Raw genomic sequence first — 17,637 nt, forward strand, 5'->3', positions numbered from 1 at the left:
GTTCAACAAATAAACTGCAATGTTAACTGCTTCTGCCCAAAAACACTTCGGAACATGTCTGTGTTCGAGCATGGAACGAGCCATCTCGGTGATTGTCCTGTTCCGACGTTCAACTACACTGTTCTGTTGTGGCGTGTGGGGTGTGGTGAACTGGCGTTGGATGCCATGTGTATCCAAGAAGCTGGAGAAAACATTAGAACAAAATTCCCCCCCATTGTCTGATCTAAGAGTAATAATAGATTTCCCAGACTCTTTTTCAACTAAGGGTTTAAACTTCTGAAATACAGTAAATGCATCGGATTTCTTTTTAAGGAAATACACCCACATTTTTCTATTGAAATCATCTACAAACAACAAAAAATACCTGTACCCAAGAACAGAAAGAGTGGCCATAGGGCCGCAGATATCAGCATGAACAAGCTGAAGTACTTGAGAAGCTCGCCAAGAATTGCCACTGGGAAAAGGTGTGCGATGTTGCTTCCCAGCCTGACATGCGTCACAAACTCCAAGGTGTTGGGTTTGAATCTTTGGCAAACCAAGAACAAGCTCATCCCGAGCAAGTTGTCAGAGATAATGCACATTTAAGTGCCCATATTGCTGATGCCATAGTGTGCTAATGGAAGATTGCCGAGCAGCCATAGCTAAGTCTTGAGAATCACCAGAATCAGTAAGTCTGAAAAGACCATGATCCTCAAGACCAACTGCAACAGTAGACTTAGTCGCCTGATCAGTGATGGTGCACTGATGTGAACTGAAGGTGACTGCCAAGTGTGGAGAATGTCGCAGCAACTGACTGACCGAGAGTAGATTTAATTCCATCCCTGGAACGTAGTACACATCAAGGAATATGAGCTTCCTCCCAACAAACTGAATTTGAATGTTGCCTTTACCAACAACTGTCTACTCTTCTCCACCACCAAAGATAACAGAATCTGAATAAGGCCGGTAGTCAGTAAACCAGTCTCTGCGGTGAGTGAAATGTCGAGAGGCACCCGAATCAATGTACCAGGCAGATGACTACACATGATCTGCGGGTCTTTTAGCCATGAAGGCGTAAAAAGCAGATTCCGCCTGCTCAGTGTGCTCTGCACTATTCGCTTTGGGTTGCGAACCTGATTGCTTAGACTGGGCAGCTAAGCGTTTTCGATATGCAACCTTCATGTGACCATACTTGTGGCAATAGTTGCATTGAATGTTCTTCTTTTTGGTACGATCGGATGCTGGAGCAGAAGACTTCTCCTGAGATGGTTGCTGAAACTTGCCCTTATCCTTCTGAAAGGATTTCACAGCAAAGGCTTGCTCAGTGGAGGTGGAACTGGAGCTGCTACCGAACTGTTGTTTCCACTGATCTTGCTGAAGTAGCAGGGTGCAGAGATCAGTGAACTTTAGATCAACACCAGTAGATGTGATGTTGAGAGTCTCGATAAAATGCTCATAGGAATTTGGTAAACTCCGAAGAGTGATCACCACAATATCCTCTTCCTCCATCTTGCGACCGATGGCAAGTAACTGATCACGGATTTCCTGAATCCGATTCAGGTGTGCCTGGAGCGAGGTGCGCTCATCCATGACAATAGAAAACAGAGTGTTTTTCAGAAAGAAGGCTCTGCTCTTATCGGAAGTCTCATGAAGACCTTTGAGATGTGTCCAGATTTCGGCCGCTGTCTTGCCGGATGGAATCTGAGAAAGTTGGTCATCAGCTACGGAGAGTTTGAGAAGCATTACTGCCTCTCGATTGTTCAGATCCCATGTATCTTGATCAGGACCCGGAGAAGTCGGACTCTGCTTAACACCCAAAACAAGTTGATCGGTGTTTCGATATTCGAAGATTGCGATGATGCGCTGCTTCCAGGTTCCATAATTGCGACCATTGAATTTGGAATTATGCTCGAGCAGAATATTTGTCAGAGATGCCATAGCACGTTTTTCAATGAAAACAGTGAAAATCTGTGAAGACACGTTCTTTGAGGCAAAAATACGGAAGACCCAGAAGAATCAGAGAATGACCCAGAAGAGAGCTCGAAAAACCCAAAAGGAATGTGCTGTCGTTTTTTGAATCTGCTAGCTCCAAAATCGAGGCACAAAAATCGAGGCACCCAAAAAAATGGACGACAACCCAGTTGAGCTCTCGAAAAACCCACCAAGAATTTGCAAAAAAAAAAAAAAAATCGACCCCAAAAATTAGGGTTTCAAAAAAAAACGGCCTTAGCTGAAAAAAGCTTGAAAAAACTTCAGATTCCTTCATAAAAAATGGTAGAATCTGCTTCCCAGAGCACGATGACAGACTGAGACGGCTATGAGCATGAAGATTTGATACAAAAACATGCAGATTTTCACCCCAAAAACGCGCAGGCTGAAGATGCGAAAATGGAGTGTAAAAAAAAAAAACACGATTTGCAGAGGATGTTAGGCAAAAGAAATCGCGATTTTCAGATACCAGCTAAGAATGGTACAAAACGACCACGATTTTCATGCAATTTGTAGACCTGAGTTCAGAATTTCTCTAGACAGAAAAACCTAGGCGGGTTTTTGGAGAAAATAGCTGAAATAATTTTGGAAAAATTTAAACAAATAATTTCAAGAAGAAATTATAAATTTTAACAAAAAAATTTAAGCATTTAGCTCTGATACCATATTACGAGGTAATTGGTAAATACTTGCTTGTTATTAACAGAGACCGAGAGGTCAATTTATACAAAAGAATGAGACGATGTTTCCTTAGGAAACGATCGTAAAGAATAGAAACATTCTATTCCAGAGAAAGCAAAAAACGAAAGCAAACTAAAGCTAAAGATATTTACAAGATAACCATTAACTAATAATAGACGTCTTATCTATTATTGTAATAGAGCATCCAGAAAGAGAGAAGATACAAGAGCTAGAAAAGCGTGAAACAAAGGAATAAAGGAAGTTGCAAAAGGGCTTAGCAAGACTGTGTAGAGAAAGAGTTCAGGCTTGAATTTTTTGTTCTACGAATAGCTTGGTGGTTTGTCAAAAAATAGTTAGAAGGGCTTGAGAGGCCAATGACATGTTACAAGGGCTTGAGAGGCCAATGACAATGTAACACCCAAACAATAATAAAGAAATCCAAGGAGACAACACTAATCAAAATGTAGAATCCACGAGAACAGAAAAGTTTGGGGACAAGCAACAATGCTGATACACATGCCAAAGAAAGTGACCTCATGGTTCAAGAACCTAAAATGAAAACTACCTACTAAGGACCTCCATGATACATAGAGAACCATCAGACTTTAAGAGCATAATAGTATAGAATGGGCCCCCTCCACTTTGTCTATGGTTGTGATAAGTGATACTTCAACGAGGCATGTGGGAAGAGACCGACAAATTACAAAACCTACTGGAAGCTGACTGTCCACACGACTCATGAGGAGGATCCCTACCCCCAGCTACTACTGCTAAATGGGGTCAGAAGGAGAATGAAATCCAGCTACTATTGTGAGTATTATTCACGGATTTTGCTACCCACCAAGCTTTGTAGTTAAGGTTTTATCACAGGCCTACATAAGTTTATCCCTCAGCTTGGTGGCTAAACCATTAGCTCAGCGGTTTCGTTTATGGCATAGTTGAACATGTGACTCTAATCCCCTGTTCCAATCTCCTTTGGCCTCTTTGTCAGATGGCCATTTCATGCCCTGGACAATATCGGGGCTCTACTGCTCAATGTTCTTTAGTACCGCTAGTGTGTAGTAGTGATACTTTGTGAATTGTAACCAGAATATGTAGCGCCTTTAACCCACCGTGCTCTTGTAATGCTCTCAGATTGAGATGGTCACTGGACGTTCTTGGCATTGTGTCATTAAAATGAGACATTGGATTGTTATTCAATTTATTTATCCATAGGTACGAGTTTTGAATTTTTGCGTACAATTCATAGATTTCAAAGTTAACAATATCGTGCAATCTCTTTCTCCCTCTCTCTCACACATAAAAGAAGTAAAAGGGGATTAAGTGACAACTTAAATGTAGAAGTGTGAAAAAAATAGAAATTGGAACTTTTATAATGATTAATTTTTTAAAATAAAATTATGTGTTAGAAATTGGAACTTTTATAATGATTAATTTTTTAAAATAAAATTATGTGTTCAAAATTAAGCTACATAAATATCGGTTGTGCAGTTAAAAGAATCTATTGTTAAGAAACAATAATGAAGTCAAATTTGTATAATGTTAACTTATATCATCATTTGATGGAAGATAATAAGAAGTAGTGGAAGGTATTGTTCATTATTCACTTATATCATCATTTGATAGGAGATAATAGAAAGGAGTGGAAGATATTGTTCATTAAAAGAACCTTAAAAACTTCAAAGTCTCTTTCTTTGTAAGAGAGACGGTGTAAGTTCAAGCATTGATAAACTTCTAAGGAATTACATCAATATACAATGTATTGTGTCTTATTTAGATAGGCTTGAAATGCATGATGAATATTAGGAGCATTGTGTTGTGCATAATATTCATCATAATACATTTTCATTTGGAAAGTATAAAATCTACATAAATTTACATAGGTTGCATGAAACTCATGTACAATCTCTTCCATTGTGCTAACTTCAAACTCTTTGATATCACATGTATGATCACTGGGTACTTTTAATTGTTCAACATCTTGATGACAACTAATAGAAATGCAACATGCAACATGCAACATTCTGGATGCTTATTATATTAGGCCCATTCCAATTCATGGGCAATTTATGGTGTTGGAGGATTGACTTTCAAATTCTGACTTGAAATATCAATCATCTAATATGGTTGTCAATGATTTTCGAGGACCTAAAAAATAAAGAAAAATATTAAATCTAAAGAAGAAACTTGCAAACAATATTTACAATTGTTGTTCTCCTTGTGAGAAGATTCTTTTTAGCACTAGTGATGATGGTTGTTTATTCAAATAATGCTATCAAGTAAAAATTTGAACTAAATATTATTCTTACATAAATGAGTCAATATATAGCATAATGTTTCTTTTAATGTAAATCCTAATACAAAAAAAAGAAACTTTTCTAAATAAAAGTAGAGAGAAGAATGCATTCAAAACCAACTCTATATTAAAGATAAAGAAGAAATACTAATACATTAAAAAATGCTTTAGATTATAGAAAATGATTTTTTTAATAATAACATATTAGTAATGAGTAAGTTGTGTACTTAAAAAAAATACCAAAGCTAATGTTTCTAAAAACTATATATTTCTTTATGTAATAATCTAATGTAGAAAAAAGACATTGAAAAATGTTGGACTTTGTTAGAAAGTAAAGTCTGCCAAGATATGAGAGGGGTAGATGAATCAGTTATGCTCTTAAAATAACTCTCAATATCTTTATTAATTTTGAAACATGTCAATAGTAGATGCAACAACCATTGAAAGATAACCATGCACAGTAACACCAAATATGTTAACTAGGAAACCCTTGATCAGAGGGAAAACCCTAGTGGGGATGGTACCCACAAAATGATGTATTAATATAAAAGTTCCTTGTTAAGAGTCAATGGAATACAATCAACATATGAGTCACTATTAGGAGACTTTGAATCCCTATTAGGATATTCCAACCCTGTTAGGAGTTGAAAGGATGACTATTGAACCCACTATCCAAATAGCCTCATTGAACCCACTATCCAAATAGCCTCGGTACTATTCCTTCTGAATAATGCAATGTGAAACAACAACTATCCAACTAGAAACTTATCTTGACAAATACACTTCCTTGTAAGCTCACTACATCTTAATCGCACCAAACTCTTTGGTTTGATGTGTATTTTCAAATGGCCAAACTATTACTTGGATTCAATAATTGTATGTGTAACATTTTAATGCAAATAAATTGCTTTAACTAGTTTAAGAGTCTCATACTGTAAAATGAATAAATAGCTAGTAAAATTCCCAATCTTTTTCTTAGACATATATAACTTCTGAGTAAAATGATTTAGTTGCAGCCATCCCAATTGTATTAGAGGACAAGAATAAAAAATGACATAAGCCACATTTTGCATTTTACAAAAGAGAACAATAAAAGGCTATACTACTTAATAACAAAATTCACAATTTAGAATTTCATATTAGATTTCCTTTTAAAATTTCAAACTGAATATCCACAAGTATTTAATACTCCAACCAATATGTTCAACCACTTAAGCATTAAAATTAATCATTTGAAATAAATGTATTTTTAATACATTTCTCAATCTTTGCCATTCTTAAATTTCATAACCACTTAACTACTATAAAAAAAAATATCATAAAGATATTATGTAAAATTATTATTAATTATTAAATAAAATTCTCAATCTGTTTTTTATAGCTTATATTCACACTCTCAAAAGGCATCTTATTATTTTGAAATGATATGATCTATAAATATATAAATTAAAGGAAAACCATATTTTTTTCCCAATATTATTGTTGCTTATTCAAATATTTTGAATTATTAGAACAAGAGAATAAAGAATAACAGCAACAACAAATGCATCACTAACTACAAAAGACTAAAACTGATCTGAATAAAATGAAAATTAAGAAAAAGAAGCACCTCACTTAGACCGCTTAAACATTACACACTAAAATTGACTTATTTTTTACAAAATTAATTTTCTCCTAGCATGGAAAGTTTACCCAAGACGAAAGATAGTATTAAATTTGATAATACCATCCAGTCCACTGGAGCTTTGGAGAGAAATGATAGCATAACCACGAGCATACCTAAACTTTCCTGTTCCTCCCACCACAGCCACCTCTTTCTCAGAGCTCTGCATGAATTGATCTGTTCCTTGCAATTGAAGTGTGCTCCCATTATATTCCTTCTTCTCAAAAACAACAGACAACCCAAAGAAAATGGCAACTCCATTCACATCCGAATTGGAATACAATCCTTTTGCCCTTCCCACAATAGTAGAAGAAGGATCAGGCTTTTCAGTCAGAAGATCATCAATAACCAGCACTGTTCCAAAACCCAACAAATTTGACGATGTCCCATTTACTCCTGCAACTATTGTAGCCGTTAAGTTGGGTTTACTCACAATGTCATGCATGTAGAACACTATATTCTTCTCTTCTCCAAGGCACCAACAACATGAAGACATAAGGGCAAGGAATACAAGGCCAATGAAAGGCTTTTGTGAAGTCATTGTAGAGCACTTCAGAGGCTTTATGAGTAAAAAACCAATACAACTAAGAATACTTATGATACTACTCCCTAGGAATACTTATACCACTCAGATTATAATACTATATTCTTCCTTTGTCACAGTTCAATACCCGTCATATTCAACGTCTCCATTGATTGAAGTGTGCTGAGCTAAGATCCAACGAAGCTACAGCTACCACATTTTGGCATGTTATAATGTAAATGAGCAATGTAGAAAGTGCAATCAAACAAATTGTCTTCGTTTTTAGGTCATATACATCTCTGCACGGCTCTTTAAACTATTTCATAATGATTTTCTTATGATTTTATGTTTAATGATTTTATGTTTGATCCACCCGGAATTTGGATTTGAGTGAGAGTTGTAGTCATCCACCAACCCATATAAACGTGATCCTTTATTTTATATGTATCAGATATTTAGGCCAGTTTGTTTTATGCTATTGCCGTTCAATTTGATCTTTTCTTGCTAGAAAATCCTACATTCAAGCCTCCCCTTCTATCAGATTCTTGTGCATTTTCTTGGTCTCCACCATGCGTGTAGAAATACTGATTGAGCTATCCGGCACGTGAATTACCTACAGATAGATTCGGCGTGCCTACTAAACTCGGCGTACCATACTGAAGTTCTCCAATTTCATTATTGCACGTATGGTCTAAAATGGCAATAGCGTATGCAAGACGATAGAAATCCTCGCCACCGTCTAATTTTTAACTTATGATTCGTCCGTCAAAATAATGGACGGGAACTTTTATATCTCCTACGCGCTTTTCAGACGTTTTCCTCAAGGCCCCGTTTGGTTGGGGAAGATGATTTTTTGACATAACCAGGTTATCTTATAACCAGGTTTTCGAAAACCTGATTTTGTGGTTTGGAAAGCCAATGGTCCGTTTGGTTGACACGGAAGATGAATATACTGTGGACCCCACAATATTATTAAAAAAATTGTCATAAAATTCAAAACCTGGTTTTAATTTCGAATTCCACCTTTTTATTGGAAGAAACTTCTTCCAATTTTTGACCAAAATTGGAAGATGAAATTGAAAACTAGCTTATAATTTTAACCAACCAAACACCAAATTTTTTTGCAAAACCTGGTTTTGCCTCTGATAACCCGGTTTTGGCCCTCATCTTCCAGCAACCAAACGGGGCCCAATCTAATTGTACACACGCGTGTGATGTGTTGGAAGTAAATGATAGCAAACCCATACTAACACTAATCCATAAAATCAGGACAGTTAATCGAATTCTACCCTCGTCTGTTTCCAGCGCTATTTTTCAAGCTGCCTTTTTTCTGGACGAGATTGGTAATGGGAAGGTGGAATGGTTTAAACATCACATATTATGTTTAATTTTTAAATCAAACGTGTTAAATAGCTAAATAATTAAAGTTGATTTTTTAAAGACGAGCAGTCGAACTTCCATATGTAAGATTTTACAATCAATCTGAATTTTTTTTTTTAAAAGATAAGAAAAAACAAAACTATTGACTTGAAATTTATATTCATTGATTACAATTTGCATAATAATGCAAAGTATATATAGAATAAAATCTTTAGATAATTTTAATGCAGTAGTTGGTGTTTAACTGATACATCAAATAGTTAACCAGTCGTTAGGAACAAAGATCTTTAGTTAGGGCTGTGAATCACTCTGACTTAACATTGCATTAGCAACTTCAATTTGGGCATGAGAAAAACAGATTATACGCAACGGAGATCCCAAATCAGTGGACAATGCATGAAAGATTGGAGTTTGACCCTGCATGAGAAAAATGAAGTTGGAATTATGCACCAACACCCCTCCTTAATTTTAACTTCGGAGAAAAGAAAATTTAGAGGAAAATAAAGAAGAAAGAGGGAAAACCTAGTGGGAATAAAGCCCCTCTCAAAATAGATGCTAATAAAGCAATAAAACTGCCATGCTACAATCTCTTTCACCTCGAGAAGATCTCCAAGAAAGTGAAATGGAAGAGAAGATAGATCCCTCCACAATGTATAGTCAATGATAAATACTTGAAACTAAGTGCAAAAGGTGGTCCATGATCTTCAAACAACATTCTTCCCTTTAGGAAGAAACAATGTTGAAGATGTATGAATCAAGTCTCCCCAACCCTGAATGGAATATGTAGAAAGAAATCTCAAAATGTATGACACCTTTGAAAACTGCTCCATGGTCTCCATGTAGATCTTGAAATAACTTGAATCTTTTAGAAATTGATGGATAACATAATCAAAAGATATATTTATCTCCTTAGAAGGCAAATAGATCTCCTCAAAATGTTGTGGAAATGTATTTGAACTCGTATCAATCTGTGAAGAATGACCATGTAGAGAAGGAAGAAGAGGAAATGAAGGCTCCCTCATAGTGACTGAAGAAGAATCACCTTCATCAAAGAGAAGATATATGAAATCAATACTGCCATCCAGATCTGAAATGAGAGATTCTACAAGCAAAAATGCTATGTTTGATAGAAATCTATCCCAATGAACTAAATCTAGAAGACACAAATGATCCTATTGCAAAGAAACATTGGAAGCTTTGGATGAAGCAACTCTAATCTCTGAAGAGACAACAGGAGCACTAAGGTTATTGATAAACTGATCATCCAAGAAGGATGTGTCCACACAAGATGAGGCAACTAAAATCATGGTATCACCCATCGAAGCTTAATTATCCAAGGAATCATCACTCTTAGATGAAGAACCGATGTTTCCATACAATTGTTGGATGATGGTCCAAGCAATGAAAGGGCACTCTGTGTGCTCTATATGATATAAAATATTCTTAAAAATAGTAAGACATATTAGTCCATAGACAATATCATTACCATTAAACCATATTATTTTTTGTTCATACTCACTTGGCTCAGAAATGTGTCCAAGGAGATAGGCATTAGATCTTGCTCAATTCAATGATCCTTTATCCCTTTTTCCCAAGACAAATAAATTTTTGAGATTACCTTGACAACAGATGGATGAAAATACATACTAGACATCATTGATCTCCCCCAAAATGAAATTTTATCTTAGTTTGTGATTAGAAATAGAAACACATTAACAACCCCTAGTCCAATGAACACAATTCATCTAAAAAAAACTCTGATCTACAATACCTACAACAAAAGTAATAATACTTCTTCTTCTAGCAAACTAGGATTTGATACCATGTAAGATTTTACAATAAATTTGAAAAATAAATAAAAAATCTTGTCAAAAGAAAAGCTACAAATTACAGAAATAGAAGAGAAAACAAAGCTATTGGTGTTTAATTGATACATCAAACAGTTAACCATTCTTAGGATCAAAGATCTTCAATTAGGGCTATGAATCAATCTAAATTAACATTGCATTAGCAACTTCAATTTGGGTATGAGAAAAATAGATTATACACAATGAAGGTCCCAAATCAATGGACAATGCATGAAAGATTGGAGTTTGACCCTACACGAGAAAATTGAAGTTGGAATTATGCATCCAAACCCCTCCTTAATTTTAATTTTGGAGAACACCGCCCCCCCCCCCCCCCCCCCCAAAAAAAATTAGATGCTAATAAAGCAATAAAACTATCATTCTACAATTTCTTTCATCCTGAGAAGATCTCCAAGAAAGTGAAATGGAAGAGAAGATAGATCCCTCCGCAATGTGTAGTCAATGGTAGATGCTTGAAATTGAGTGCAAAAGGTGGTCCATGGTCTTCGAACAACATTCTTCCCTTTAGGAAGAAACAAAGTTGAAGATGTATGAATCAAGTCTCCTCAATCTTGAAAGGAATATGTAGGAAGAAATCTCAAAATGTATGACATCTTTGAAAACTTCTCCATGGTCTCCATGTAGATCTTGAAATAACTTGAATCTTTTAAAAATTGATGGATAAAATAATCAAAAGATTCATTTATTTCCTCAGAAGGCAAATAGATCTCCCCAAAATGTTGTGAAAATGTATTCAAACTCGTATCTCTATGAAAAATGACCATGTAGAGAAGGAAGAAGAGGAACAGAAGAGAAAATAGAACTGTTGAATTAAAATCTATATTCATTGATTACAATCTACATAATAATGCAAGATATATATAAAATAAAATATTTAGACAATCCTAAATATAATGCAGTAGTTGGTGTTTTACTGATACATCAAATAGTTAACCAATCGTTATGATCAAAGATCCTTAGTTAGAGCTATGAATCACTCTGAATTAGCATTGCATTAGCAACTTATATTTGAGCATGAGAAAAATGGATTATACGCAGAAGAGATCCCAAATCAATGAACAGTCCATGAAAGATTGGAGTTTAACGTTGCATGAGAAAACTGAATTTGGAATTATGCACCAACACGAACTAGCATGGATTTTTTTATTTCATGTTTCAAGCTACTCAAATTCGCCCTAGTTTTTTTATTTTATTTTATTTATTTATTTATTTATTTTACTAAAAGAGGGGTAAAATTTTTATTGAATATCAAAGAGAGATGAACAACACAAGAAACAAAGAGAACTACATAACTTTATCCTGGTCCACAAGTTGATCCAGCATCTGAGATAAATCAAGGGGAAGCATCCTAGGATCAAGAATCTTCCAAGTCGGCCCCTGCTCAGAGGCCCATTTAGCCAGACAATCAGCCACATCGTTCCACTCACGAGGGATATGCATAAAGGACACAGAATCCAGAGAATTGCATAACTGAATGATCTGTTGAATAACCAAAGCCAAATGCCAATCCACATGCACAAGGTTCCTATTATGCAATAAGTTCACAACCACCTGCGAGTCAGTCTTATAGATGATTCTTTTCCAGCCACGTAGACAACACTGTTCCACTGCAACCAAGATAGCCAGGGCTTCCATGAGGTTATTAGTATGGTAACCCTTGTATATAGAAAATAAAAATTGGATATCACCAGAACTATCATGCCCAACTCCCCCAATACCAGTCGAACCAGGATTTCCCCGAGAAGAACCATCAGTGTTGATTTTAAGAGTGCCCACCTTAGGAGGAGACCAACGTCCCTAATGATTAACTCGCTGAGGGTGTTGCTTAGCTCTATTCCTAGAGTGGGTGTGGGGGATCGAGGGAGAGCAACCCTGAAGAGGAAAGGAGAGGTGAGAGTAAATACCAGCATCAATAGGATCCAAACCCCCACTGATGTCACATTTAGCAAGGAGTGTTTCTTGAAGAGAATTAACAATTCTCCCCCACAAGTGCCTAATCTCAAACTACAAATCATGAAAGATCATTTTATTCCTCTCAAGCCAAACATGCCATAAAATAAGGGAAGGGCCGATAGTCCAAGCAACTTGAAGAAAAGAAGCCTTGGAAGGGGAATGGCCCAAATGGTCCCAGAATTCAAACAAAGAGGACACATGCCAGCACGTGCATCCCCACACACTCCACTAGAGGTGCCAAATCTATTTGGCAAAGGGGCACTGGAAAAAAAGGTGAGATACAGTCTCTTCACTATTGCGGCAAAGAACACAGATGGAAGGCCCTTGAAAGCCTTGCTTGCAGAGATTATCCCAAGTGAGACAATGATTGTAAACCAAAATCCAGAGGAAAAAGTTACACTTAGGCCATGAAAAACTATTCCAAACTTTCTTCCACCAAAAGAACTCCACCTCACCAAAAAGTTGATTTGTTAGCGCAAGGTACCTAGAAGAAACATGATACTTGCCAGAAGAAGCACCTCTCCAAGCCAAAACATCATGTTCCTACAACGAGCTGCACTCCCTAGAAGCCAATATTTGAGATAGTTCCATCTGATCTCCCAGTGAGCCACCCAGAGGCCAATCAGAAGAATTCTTCCATCTATAACCCACAACAAGGCCCAAGTTAAAAGCCTCCTTATAATGAGCCACCTTATTCCATCCAGCAGAAAGGAAAGAATCACAAAGAGCCTGCAAGTGAGGATGAGAGGAAAGGAGAGGAGGATTCCCATTCCAAGAATCACTCCAAAATAGAGCCTCAGTGCCTCTGTTGCAGATCCAAAATAAACTTCTCTTCACCAAGTGAACACCAATCTTGAGGGTATGCCACATCATAAAGCCTCTTCCCTCAAGAGAAAACCTGGAAACTTCTGAAGGTTCAACACCAGGTAAATACTTGTGTGACAAGATACGGGCCCAAAGCTGAGACTGACTAGTACACCAACACCAATAGAGCTTGGTAGCAAGAGCTTGACTACACAAGATAGTAGATTGAAGGCAAAGGCCTCCTTCCTTTTTTGGCATACAAATAGTATCCCAATTGATGAGGCTCCATTTGGTATGTTGCAAATTGCCACTCCAAAGAAATTGGTGAGAGAGGGCATCAAATTCTTTAAGAAAATACACCGGGGTAGCCTGAACCATGCTTCTATATATGGGAAGAGCTAGAATTACAGATTGAAGGAGTGTCACCCTACCAGTAGTAGAGAGTCACCTATGAGTCCAATTATTGACCCTTTGTCAAAGTTTGTCAAGCAAGCTTTGCCAAAAAAGGCTAGGCTACCTACCCACCACAATAGGGACCCCCAAGTAATCAGAGGGAGAGATGCAATATGAAATCTCAAGATATTAGCAATCCTCCGTTGGATCGGCTCAAGAGTGTTGAAGAAAAAAATAGAGGACTTGTGGTCATTAATTTTCTGCCTAGAGATAGCCAAATAAGAATCCAAGGTGAGCCGAAAGGCTTTAGCTTCCCGAATCCGAGCTCTCCCAACAAGGGCAGTATCATCAACAAACTGAAGGTGAGAAAGAGCAGGAAAACCATTTCCCCATTGACATCCTTGAATCAAATTTTGGGAAACATGAAACTTGATAAGTTGACCAAGTCCCTCGGCCATAATGATAAACAAATAAGGCGAGATAGGATCCCCCTGATGAAGACCTCTAGAAGCCCCAAAATGCTCTGTCGGTTCACCATTAAGAAGGACCGAGAAGGAAGGAGTAGTAACACAGCTAATAACCCATCTAACCCAATCTTGATTGAATCCAAAAGCAAGAAGAACTTTTCGCAAGAAGTCCCAATTGACTCTATCATAAGCCTTAGCCATATCAAGCTTAATAAACATAGCACGTTCCTTGGAAGTACACATAGAGTGAATAGCTTCAGAAGCAATAACCACCCCATCCAAAATTTATTTTCCTACCACAAAACCCCCTTGTTCCTCAAAGATAACGATAGGAAGGCAAACTTTAAGCCTCTCTGCTAGGAGCTTAGTGATGATTTTATAGACAACATTACACAGAGCAATGGGCCTAAAAAAGTCCAGCTGATTAGCCTCTTCCTTTTTCGAAATAAGGACTAAGAAAGTAGCATTCAAGGCCCAAAGCATTTATTTGTTGGAAAAGGATTCCTAAACCACATCCAAAAGGTCATGATTGATAATATCCCAAAATTCTTGAAAGAATTCAATAGGGAAACCATCCGGCCCCGAAGCTTTGCCCTTCTGCAAGTTGAAGACCACCCCCTCCAATTCAGATATATTAATTGGCCTCATAAGAGAATCATTCATCTCCCTGGTCTCAACAGAGGGAATACAAGACAAGATAGTATTCTCCTCAACCTCTGTTGGAGGTAAATCATCTGAAAAAAGAGCTGAGTAAAACTGAATAGCTTCCTTGGAAATAGCTTGAGAAGAAGTCAGACGCATCCCATCAAAAGTAACAAGAGAAGAAATGTAATTCATGTTATGTCGAGCCTGCACAGATTTATGGAAAAATGCAATATTCTTGTCCCTTTCCTGAAGCTAGTCAACTCGAGCCTTCTGTTTCCAATAGATTTCTTCTCTAAGATCCCACTCAGCTAAATCAACAGAAGCTTGGGATTCTGCAATGCCAAGAGCTTCTGAAAAACCCAGATCTCGAATCTGCCTGGTAATAACATCAAAACGATCTTGAGCCCTCTTCTTCATAATATGGAGATTACCAAAACAATTCCTGTTCCAATGCTTCAACTTCCTTTTAACAAATTGAAGTTTTTTAGAGAAGGACAACATAGAAGTGCCATAGGCAGGGCCTCCTTGTCTCCACCAGTGAGCCATTAAGTCATGAAGAGAAGAGTCTCGAAGCCACATTAGCTAAAACTTAAAGGGAGGGTTCTTGGGGACAACAACATAACTAGCTATGAGCTTAATAGGCTAGTGGTCAGAACCTCTCCAATCAAGAATTTCATAAGAAAGCGAAAGAGAACCAAAATTCCAAAAGAAAGAAACAAGGAACCTGTCCAAGCATTTTGAGATAGCATCATTTCCAACTCTTCAATTGTTCCAAGTAAAGAGCCCATTGAGAGGTTTGACATCAGAGAGATGTAAAAGATCAATATTTTGTCAAAGAAGCTCATAAGAAGGACCCAAGCGAGCTAGCCCACCCCTCTTCTCCTCTAAACTGAGAATAGAGTTGAAGTCTCCAGCCACAATCCAAGGCAAGAAAGGATGACAGCTTCTGACATGCTTAATATGATCCCAGAGCTTAGACTTGCCAGGGAGATAAATAGGAGCATACACATTAGTAACAAGAATCATCTTGCCAGTCTCTAGAGAGGACACAACCATTGAAAGAGCCGAGAGGCAAGAAACCCAGTAAAGTGGCGTAACTTTCCTAGGATCCTAGCTGATGGCAAGACCACTAGAGCTCCCCAAAGCACCAATACACTGACATTGGCCTAGAAACCAAATGTTAGGAGCACATCTAAACATGGAGTCCACTGAAAGCTTGGTCTCCTGGATACAAAGGTTATCCGGAGAATGCTCAACCACAAGATAATGAATAGCTTTTTTGTCTGGGGATGCTATTCAACCCCCTCACATTCCATGAGAGAATAATCATTGAGTAGAGTGGGGAAAATGCTCATTCAAGGTCTTGAAAACCCCAGACTCTACCAATAAATTGCCTGTAAGTTTAATTTTTTCCTGATCCTGCTTTCACCCAACTCTTGAGGGAGTAGTAAAAGAGACTTTCTTAAATGGTCTTTGCATCAGGCCCAAAGCAAGAGAAGATCCCTTTCCTTTACCAAAGGTAAACACATCTTTAACAAAATCTACCAGAAGAACATTGTCCTTTTCCTATGAAGCCAAAACTCCACAAGGGCACCAGACTCAGGGCCAATAGAAGTCTCTGGCATATGCTAAACTACAACATCCTAGTTGCCACTAAGAGTAGAATTCCTCCCCTCTAAACTAGTAGCTGCACCCTGAGCCTCTATAGGAATACCTTCTTCTATAACCATATTGTCAAGAACCTCAAAATGATTAAACCCTGAGTCCACTTGCCGATCTAGCTGAGATCATTCTTGACCCCGCCCCTTAGCATGGTTTTGATCTGGGATAAAACCATCCTTATTAGGACCAATAGAACTGGATGGCCTTGGCCCCTAACTTGAAGTGTTCATATGAGCTTTCCCTGTACCTACACTATCAAACTGAGCATTTCCTTTTCCACTAACATTTGGACCATTCCCCTTTCCATCATTAGCCATCCTTGGGCCAGAAAACCCAACAGGGGTACCATTGCCTTTAGAGGCTTGAGGGCATTGACAATGACCATACACATGACAAAGGTGGCAACAAAAGGGAATAGATTCATAGTCTAGCTATTGGATCCAAGAAGAAGAGCCAAGAAAAATTTCTAGAGAATTTGGCAAAGGATTATTTAAATCAATTTCAACACAAATACAGGCATAGGAAATAACCTTTTTTTTCAGAGATTGGTGGGCTATAACAATCGGCTTTTCGAGTACAACGACAATTTGTCGCAAGATATCCTCACGCCAGAACTCTAAAGGAAGTCATAGCAGGCAGACCCAAATAGGAACTCTTGAAGGAAGATCCTTAGCGAAATTGAACCTTAGATGCAAGGGTTTGATAAAAAGACCTACTCTGTCATAAAAATATGGGCCTCCCTCAAAGACCCGATTTCAATTTGACATGCAAGAGAAATTCACCAAAAAGTAGCTATTCGCAACCAACATAATGTCCATATCACCTTCCACCTACCATGAATGACGAATCCAAGCTTCCAGAGCTACCAGGGAAATCTGAATACCAAAAAACTTTCATATCAATGCATGTGTGGCCAAATAGTCCACATCCTCCATACCGCTTCTGGAGGAATAACCAGCATAGGCCAATACTGGCTACGCGAAAAACAACCATTAACTTTATTTAACTTTTGGTGCTTGCTAACATAAAATGGCTCCTTCTCCTATGACCGCGCCCAGATAGAAGAGAAATTCGCACTAGTTTTGTTTGCATTTTGATTGACCCATTTATTATATAGCTCATCAACCAATTTTTTGAAAACCCCACTCTTTCAATATTACTTTTCTAATTTTAATTTTCAAAAATTTTCCCTAAAAGTAATAAGAATTTTTCAATATAATTTTCATGTTAGCATTTTTTTTGCTCCTCCATGGAACCCCACATAGAGGTCTACATTTCTTTTGGGTAATGTCAGCATTATGGTGTTGCTAGGAAGAGCATAAACTCTGAAATGG

General features: G+C 37.4%; 1 pseudogene across 1 annotated transcript; it reads right to left on the reverse strand.

Moving 5' to 3' along the window:
- Positions 1–6,537: 6,537 nt before the first annotated feature.
- LOC149555715 (dirigent protein 1 pseudogene) lies at positions 6,538–7,207 on the reverse strand (annotated as a pseudogene). The gene has a single exon (XR_016365336.1). The product of XR_016365336.1 is annotated as a dirigent protein 1 pseudogene (transcript).
- Positions 7,208–17,637: the final 10,430 nt, after the last annotated feature.

The sequence above is a fragment of the Cupressus sempervirens genome, chromosome 5 (assembly GCF_028749045.1).
Source record: "Cupressus sempervirens isolate cs-2001-9-10 chromosome 5, ASM2874904v1, whole genome shotgun sequence".
Classification (NCBI taxonomy): Eukaryota; Viridiplantae; Streptophyta; class Pinopsida; order Cupressales; family Cupressaceae; genus Cupressus; species Cupressus sempervirens.